The sequence below is a fragment of the Pseudorca crassidens genome, chromosome X (assembly GCF_039906515.1).
Source record: "Pseudorca crassidens isolate mPseCra1 chromosome X, mPseCra1.hap1, whole genome shotgun sequence".
NCBI lineage: Eukaryota > Metazoa > Chordata > Mammalia > Artiodactyla > Delphinidae > Pseudorca > Pseudorca crassidens.
Window position 1 is genome coordinate 24,852,542 of NC_090317.1, and position 10,060 is coordinate 24,862,601.

The window sequence follows — 10,060 nt, forward strand, 5'->3', positions numbered from 1 at the left end:
TGTTTTCTCCTGAATAAAATAAAAAGTCTGGCATAATATTTTGAAATTTTCATATCCCGTCTATAATTGAGATGTGAATGCCAACTACTGATAACTTATTTTCCTCAAAGTAATACTATAGAATACTTGGAAAAATAGAAAAATTGGTTTCTACTGCTATCTACATGTATCAACTCACAGTAATTAAACATATTGTTTATGAAAAGCATTAAATGCTAGAATTTTAGACACTCATTTATTGTCAATATTAAGATTATTTAAATTAAATCATAGATATACTAGAAGTGAAAGGGACCTTTGAGACATTTAAATCTTTATTATTCTTTTCAGAGATGAAGAAGTTGAAGCCCAGGGAGGTAAACTGACTAAGGTAACTTAGCTAGTTAGTGGCAGAGCAGGAAACTTGGATACCTACTACTTTTTACCTAATAATTGTGCCATTATTTTAAAAGAAATGCATAACACATTCAAATGAATATTACATATTCAGAATGTAACTAAATGTTTAGTTATACAGGTAAGAATTATAGTGCCTACTATATTTCTGGGTTTTCTTTTTCTATTACAAGAAATGGTGTGCCATTACATTCACGAAGTTATGACATCTCTTTTTCTATCACACTGCCTCTGTATTAGTGCAAAGTGGTGGGGGTCAATCCATTTTTGCTTTTACTGTTTTGAGACAGAGTTACATATGATTCTTGTTGAAAGACATAATATTTGAATTGTATAGTGGAATATTTCACTATATTGATTAAACACTGCAGTTTCTGTAAGTGGCTCCTGAGTTGTTGAGTCAATATTGAAACACTATAATTCTCATACTTGCAGTTGGCTCAAAACATTTCTATATCAATCTGCCATATATTAAAGACCAGCTGGTACTACATTCTATATTATAACATTTTATTTGGGTTTTGTTAAGACAAATTTTTTTTTCAAAATAAATCAATCAGTTCTTTTCCCCCAAAAAGTGAGCTAGTTATGTTATTCTCATTCTAGAGCATTATGAGGTAACTGAGTCAGCAAATACTCCTTAGTCACAGTTTCCATAAATGGAGCAATCCAATTAGGTAACCCTTCGAACTATAATATTTGGGTCACAAATCATCCCTTTAAAGATGTTCTGGTAAAAAAAAATAAATAAAGGAAAACATAGTATCCACATTCAAAATTCAAGCTGCAGCCTTAAATTTATAATTTCTTTATAAATTATTATTGCCCAATAGATGTTTCTGTCCTCTATAGCCTTGAATGCCTCCCAGGGAAGAAAATAAAAGGAAAAGGAGAGGAAGAAAGGATAAATGTAGGGAGAGATAACAATGCACTAATAAAACAGTAGTAGAATGTCACTAAAGATTGCTTCAGCTAATTGAATTTTTCACACCTATCCCTTGGTCATTCAAACTATATTTTGAAACTTTCAACACACGTACATACACACACACTTTGATCTGACCTTTTGAAAAACAAACAGAAGTAAACTAAAGGAATTTACATGGAGAATAGCACTTTTTGGCATTCATCCTTTGGTAAATACATTCCCACCCCAATAGGCCAAATTGTCCATTATTGTCTTTGTGTAGCTTATGAGACAGCAATGCACTACAGTATATGGATATGCCAAGCAATAAGCGGCCTACAGCTTGGGAGCCAATTCAAAGGTATCAGATCACCCCCATGTTACAGGATTGCTCAGAAATGAATGGAGACCCTTTATTAATGCCTTATTACTTGGGAACTATATGACTGAGTTCAACCACATCTTTCCATTTCCATTTTAGTTTCTCCAAATATATAGATAATAAATACACTGTGGTGGTCCAGTGTTGTAAAAGTTGTTCAACTAGTACTCTTAAACAATATTTAAAATGGCATTTTTATTAAGTTGGCATGAACCATGCTGATAAATTGCTTTTAATATGATAATGTTTGCAGTTTACTATGCCATAAGTGCAGTTTGGCAGTAGAGTGTACATGAATATTTCATCTAGCAAAGGTCATGATTCTGTAATTATAAATAGACCTGTTCCAACAGAAGTAGACAGATGCTTGTGTTTCAAAGCAAATGTTCTAAAGTATGAGGAGTTGGTTAAAGGCTTGGGGAAAGGCAGATATGGGGGGGGGCGGTTGTGTGTGGATGTGTGTGTGCACACACATACACGTACATGTGTGTGCAAGTGCGCACACCCAAGTGTGTATGTTATCTGTAGGAAGTCATTTTAGGCACCGTGAAAGCTGAACAGTCAACACTAAAGTCAGCCATAGCTGTGACTTAGACTACACTACCTCTGTAGCACTCCATTGTACTTTTGCTTCTCTTAGGCTGCTTCCATTTCAGAAAAGAGCTTCTGTCTTTTGCCCCAAGAACAAATACCCCCTAAAACCTAATCAAATAGTACACACATTACCAAAGGGCTTAAGCAAGCTGTATGTTCTATATTCTGCCACGAGTAAATTAATTAGCTAATGCAATGTTTTTCTCTTTTCTTTTTTCAAAATTATCACATGATATATATTGGGTATGATGTTGCCCGGATGAAATGACTTGTAACAAAATGAAGTAAGAGTAAATATTGTCCACCTCCTTGTGTATACTCCTAATGAACTCTTAATAGTCTGAAATTTTCAATGCTCTACTCATTTGACAGTGCCTGTTAAAGACTTACACACTGCTGAAGAGATTGGCCAAGACGGTGGAGTAGAAAAACTCTGAGCTCACCTCCTCTCAAGGGCACACAAAAATTACAACTATTTAAAGGACACCTATTGACAAAAAAGACTGGGACCTACCACAAAAGATCTTCTACAACTAAACATATAAAGAAGGAACCACAATGAGATGGGTAAAAGGGGCAGTTGCAGCAGAGTCAAGACCTATATGTGCGGGTGGGCAACCCAAAAATGGAAGAATAATTACAACTGCAGAGATTCTCCCCAAGAACCGAGAGGTCTGAGCCCCACATAAGGCTCCCAAGAATGGAGGTCCTGTGCTGGGAAGACAAGCCCCTAGAGCACTTGGATTTGAAGGACAGCAGGGCTTCCTTCCGGGAGACCCAGAAGGCTGTGGGGAATAGACATTGCACTCTTAAAGTGGAATCTCATAAAAAAATCTCACATGCTCCAGGACACAAACAGTAATTTGTTTTGCTTTGTTTTATTTTTTATATATATCATTATTGAAGTGTAATTGCCTTACACAATGTTGTGTCAGTTTCCGCTGTACAACAAAATGAATCAGCTGTATGTATACATATATCCCCATATCCCCTCTCACTTGCGTCTCCCTCTCACCCTCCATATCCCACCCCTCTAGGTGGTCACAAAGCACCGAGCTGATCTCCCTGTGCAATGCAGCTGCTTACCACTAGCTATCTATTTTATATTTGGTAGTGTATATATGTCCATGCTACTCTCTCAGTTCGTCCCAGTTTACCCTTGCCCCTCCCCATGTCCTCAAGTCCATTCTCTACACCTGCATCTTTATTCCTCTCCTGTCCCTAGGTTCATCAGAACCATTTCTTTCTTTAGATTCCATATATATGTGATAGCATACGGTATTTGTTTTTCTCTTTTGGACTTACTTCACTCTGTATGACAGACTCTAGGTCGATCCACCTCACTACAAATAACTCAATTTCATTTCTTTTTACAGATGAGTAATATTCCATTGTATATATGTGCCACATCTTCTTTATATACTCATCTGTCGATGGACATTTAGGTTGCTTCCATGTCCTGGCTATTGTAAATAGTGCTGCAATGAACATTGTGGTACATGTCTCTTTTTGAATGATGGATTTCTCAGGGTATATGCCCAGTAGTGGGATTGCTGGGTCATATGGTAGTTCTATCTTTAGTTTTTTAAGGAACGTCCCTATTGTTCTCCATAGTGGCTGTATCGATTTAAATTCCCACCAACAGTGCAAGAGCGTTCCCTTTTCTCCACACCCTCTCCAGCTTTTATTGTTTGTAGATTTTTTGATGATGGCCATTCTGACTGGTGTGAGGTGATACCTCATTGTGGTTTTGATTTGCATTTCTCTAATGATTAGTGATGTTAAGCATATTTTCATGTGTTTGGAGGCAATCTGTAGGTCGACTATGGAGAAATGTCTATTTAGGTCTTCTGCCCATTTTTGGATTGGGTTGCTTGTTTTTTCAATATTGAGCTGCATGAGCTGCTTCTATATTTTGGAGATTAATCCCTTGTGAGTTGCTTTTTTTTAACATCTTTATTGGAGTATAATTGCCTTACACAATGTTGTGGTAGTTTCTGCTATATAAAAAAGTCAATCAGCTATATGTATACATATATCCCCATATCCCCTCTGTCTTTCATCTCCCTCCCACCCTCCCTATCCCACCCCGCTACGTGGTCACAAAGCACCGAGCTGATGATCTCCCTGTGCTATGTGGCTGTTTCCCACTAGCTATCTATTTTACATTTGGTAGTGTATATATGTCTATATACACACTACCACTCTCTCATTTTGTCCCAGCTTACCCTTCCCCCTCCCCGTGTCCTCAAGTCTATTCTCCAGTAAGTCTGTGTCTTTATTCCCGTCCTGCACCTAGGTTCTTCATGACCACTTTTTTTTTTTATATTCCATATATATGTGTTAGCATTTGGTATTTGTTTTTCTCTTTCTGACTTACTTCACTCTGTATGACAGACTCTAAGTCCATCCACCTCACTACAAATAACTCAATTTCGTTTCTTTTTACAGACGAGTAATATTCCACTGTATATATGTGCCACATCTTCTTTATCCATTCATCTGTTGATGGACACTTAGGTTGCTTCCATGTCATGGCTATTGTAAATTGTGCTGCAGTGAACGTTGTGGTACATGTCTCTTTTTGAATTATGGTTTTCTAGGGTATATGCCCAGAAGTGGGACTGCTGGGTAATATGGTAGTTCTACTTTTAGTTTTTTAAGGAACCTCCATACTGTTCTCCATAGTGGCTGTATCAATCTACATTCCCACCAACAGTGCAAGAGGGTTCCCTTTTCTCCACACCCTCTCCAGCTTTTATTGTTTGTAGATTTTTTGATGGCCATTCTGACTGGTGTGAGGTGATACCTCATTGTGGTTTTGATTTGTATTTCTCTAATGATTAATGATGTTGAGCATTCTTTCATGTGTTTGTTGGCAACCTGTATATCTTCTAAATGTCTATTTAGGTCTTCTGCCCATTTTTGGATTGGCTTTTTTGATTTTTTGATATTGAGCTGCATGAGCTGCTTGTATATTTTGGGGATTAATCCTTTGTCAGTTGCTTCGTTTGCAAATATTTTCTCCCATTCTGAGGGTTGTCTTTTTGTCTTGTTTATTGTTTCCTTTGCTGGGCAAAAGCTTTTAAGTTTCATTAGGTCCTATTTGTTTATTTTTGTTTTTATTTCCATTTCTCTAGGAGGTGGGTCAGAAGGTATCTTGCTGTGACTTATGTCATAGAGTGTTCTGCCTATGTTTTCCTCTGAGAGTTTGATAGTGTCTGGCCTTACATTTAGGTCTTTAATCCATTTTGAGCTTATTTTTGTGTATGGTGTAGGGAGTGTTCTAATTCATTCTTTTACATTTAGCTGTCCAGTTTTCCCCGCACCACTTACTGAAGAGGCTGTCTTTTCTCCATTGTGTATTCTTGCCTCATTTGTCAAAGATAAGGGGACCATATGTGTGTGGATTTATCTCTGGGCTTTCTATCCTGTTCCTTTGATCTGTATTTCTGTTTTTGTGCCAGTACCATACTGTTGATTACTGTAGCTTTGTAGTACAGTCTGAAGTCAGAGAGCCTGATTCCTCCAGCTCCATTTTTCTTTCTCAAGCTGGAAGCAGTAATTTGAATGGTCAAACCTACCTGCTAAAATTGAAAAGCCTCTCAGAGAGGCAAGAGGCAACTGGAGCTCACCCTGGAGACGCAGAAACTGGCAGCCGCCATTTTGGAGAGCTTGATCTACCATGACGACACTGGTACTGAGAAGCATCATTTTGGAATCCTCCCTCTAGCTTATTAGCATTGGCACTCGGCCCCACACACCACCCTGTCAGCATCAGTATTGGGAGAAGCAACTAACTGGGCAGGGACACAGCCCTATCCACCCACCAGCAAACAGGTTGCCTTAAGAAACCCTGAGCCCAAAGGAACCCATGAACATGGCCCTGGCCACCAGAGGGGCCAGGACCAAGCCCCACACACCAGTGCACAGGCACTAGATCTAGGATCCCCAGGGCCCTGTAACCAGAGACCCCAGAACCCAACTCCACCCAACAGTAGGCAGGCACCAACTCCAGAATTACCAACCCTGCCCACCTATGAACCTGCTCAAGCCCTGGGACCAGCCTCACCCACCAGGAGGCAGATACCCACCCAAGGAAAACTACAGCCCCACAGCTTGTGGACTTAGCCAAATTACCAGCAGGCCAGCACCAGGCCAGAGACCAGCCAGCCCCCAGCCCCGCCCACCAGTGAGTCTGCTATAGCCTCAAGACCAGCCTCACCTACCACCAGGCAGACACCAGCCCCAAGAACATCTCAGCCCTGCTGCCTGTGGACAAGGCCCATCTACTAGCAGGACAGCACCAGACCTAGGACCAGCAGGGCCCAAACCCTGGCCACCAGCAGGCCAACACAAGTTTTGGGACACCCCAGATACTGCAGTCAGCTGTGTCAGGAACCAGCACCACCCACCAGCAACTCTGGGACCCCTATGTTCTGCAGCCAGACCCCAGGACCCAGCTCTGCTAGCCAGTGGGCCAGCACTACTTCTAGGACATAGCTTCATCTACCAGTGTGCAGGCACCAGGTGCAGGAACTCCTGGAATCCACCTCTGGCCAGCAGAGAGCCAGCACTAGCTCTGGGACCCGCAGGATTCTACAGCCAGCCACCGTGTGACCTGGCCTCACCAAGCAGCAGCCAGAAGTCTCTGCACAAGGCAGGGATTAGCAACGAACTGGACCAGGGTCAGCCAAGCCTACCAGACAACCCACAGTAGTCATGCCACCACAACAGAAAGACCCAAGAAGCTCACATGGAAGGCACAACTAGAGCATATACCTCTAGTGACCAGAGGGGAGTACATACTTCTGGGGCTAATAGGATATCTCCTAAAAAAAAGGTCACTTCTCCAAGTTCTGGAAATATAACCAACATACCAGATACATAGAAATAAAAACAGCAAGTTAGGTGGAATGAGTTGACAGAGGAACATGTTCCAAACAGAAGTACAGGATAGAACCCCAGAAGAAGAACTAAGTGAAGTGCAGATAGCCAACCTACCTAAGAAAGAGTTCAAGATAATGATCATAAAGATATTGAAAGAACTCAGGAGAAGAATGAATGCACTGAGTGAGAGGACAGACGTTCATACAAAGAGTTAGAAAATATAAAGAAAAACCAAACAGAGATGAGGAATACAATAACTGAAATGAAAAAATACACTAAGAAGAAGTGAAAGTAGGCTAAATGATACAGGGGGAAAAGATCAGCAAGCTGGAAGACAGAGTAATGGAAATCACTGAAGATGGAAAGAAAAGATAATAAAAAGAAATGAGGACATTTAAGAGACCTCTGAGACTACGTTATACATACTAACATTCAGATTATAGGGTTCCCAGAAGGAGAAGGGAGACAGAAAGGGGCAGAGAGTATATATGAAGATATAATAGACAAAAACATCCCTAATCTGAGAAAGGAAACAGGCCGTCTAAGAAGCAAAGAGAGTCCCAAAGAGGATCAACCCAAAAAGGACCACACTAAGATACACTGTAATTAAAACGGCAAAAATTAAAGATAAAGAGAGAACATTAAAAGCAGCAAGGGAAAAGCAACAAGTTACATACAAGGGAACTCCCTTAAGGCTATTGGCCTTATAGTGATACAAGTTTACCTCAGGAAACAAGAAAAATTTCAAATAAACAACCTAACCTTACACCTGAAGGAACTAGAAAAAGAAGAACAAACAACACACAAAGTTAGTAGAAGAAAAGAAATCATAAAGATCAGGGAAGAAATAAATAGACACCAAAAAACAATAGAACAGATCAATGAAACTAAGAGCTGGTTCTTTGAAAAGATTTTAAACATTGATAAACCTTTAGCTAAACATATCAAGAAAAAAAAGAGAGGGTCCAAGTCAAGAAAATCAGAAATGAAAAGAAGTTACAACTGACACCACAGAAATACAAAGGATCATAAGAGATTACTACAAACAGCTATATGCCAATAAGATGGACAACCTAGAAGAAATGGACAAATTCCTAGAATTGTACAATTTCTCAAGACTGAACCAGGACAAAATAGAAAATATGAATAGAACAATTACCAATAATGAAATTGAGTCAGTAAATTAAAAAAACCCTCCCAACAAACATAAGTCCAGGACTGGATGGCTTCATAGGTGAATTCTACCAAACATTTAGAGAAGAATTAATACCCATCCTTCTCAAACTATGCCAAAAAATTGCGGAGGAAGGAACACTTCCGAACTCATTCTCAGCATCACACTAATACCAAAACCAGACAAACATATCACACAAAAAAGAAAATTACAGGCAATATCACTGATGAACATAGGTGCAAAAGTTCTGAACAAAATATTAGCAAACCAAATCAAACAATACATTAAAAGAATCATACACCATGATCAAGTGGGATTTATCCCAGGGATGCAAGGATGGTTCAATATATACAATTGAAACAATGTCATAAACCACATTAACAATTTGAAGAATAAAAGCCATGTGATCATTTTAATAGATGCAGAAAAATCCTTTAACAAAATTCAACATTCATTTATGATAAAAATTCTACAGAATAGGGTTATAGAGGGAACATACCTGAACATAATGGAGACCATATATGATAAGCCCACAGCTAACATCATACTCAATGGTGAAAAGCTGAAAGCATTTCCTCTAACATCAGGAACAAGACAAGGATGCCCACACGCTCCACTCCTATTCAACATAGTATTAGAAGTCCTAGGCACAGCAATCAGGCAAAAAATAAGAAATAAAAGGCATCCAAATTGAAAAGGAAGAAGTAAAACTGTCATTGTTTGCAGATGACATGGTACTATACATAGGGTATCTTAAAGACACCACCAGAAAACTACTAGAGCTCATCAATTAATTAGGAAAGTTGTAGGATACAAAATTAATATACACAAATCTGTTGCATTTCTATGCACTAACAACAAACTACCAGACAGAAATTAAGGAAACAATCCCATTTACAATTGCATCAAAAAGAATAAAATACATAGGAGTAAACCCACCTAAGGAGGTAAAAGACCTATACTTGGAAAACTATAAAACACTGATGAGAGAAATTTAAGAAGACACAAACACATGGAAAGATATACTGTGTTTGTGAATTGGAAAAAATAATATTGTTAAAATGACCTTACTAACCAAGGCAATCTACAGACTCAATGCAATTCCTATCAAAATACCAATGGCATTTTTTCACAGAAATGGAACAAATAATTTTAAAATTTCTATGGAACCAAAAAAGATCCTGAATAGCCAAAACAATATTGACAAAAAAGAACAGAGCTGGAAGTATCACACCCCCTGACTTTAGACTACACTACAACACTACAGTAATCAAAACAGTATGGGTACTTGCACAAAAACAGACATATAGATCAACAGAACAGGACAGAAAGCCCAGAAGTAAACCAACACACTTCTGGACAATTAATCTATAACAAAGGAGGCAAGAAGGAGAAAAAACAATCTTTTCAATAAGTACTGCTGGGAATACTTAACAGCTACATGTAAAACAATGAAATTAGAACATTCTCTAACACCATATACAAAAATAAACTCAAAATGGATTAAAGACCTAAACGTAAGAGCAGAAACCATAAAACTCCTAGTGGAAAATATAGGCAGAACACTCTGTGACATAAATCACAGCAATATTTTATTGGATCTGTCACCTAAGGCAAAGGAAATAAAAGCGAAAATAAACAAATTGGACCTAGCTAAACTTAAAAGCTTTTGCGCAGCAAAAGAAACCATCAACAAAACAAAAAGAAAACCTACAGA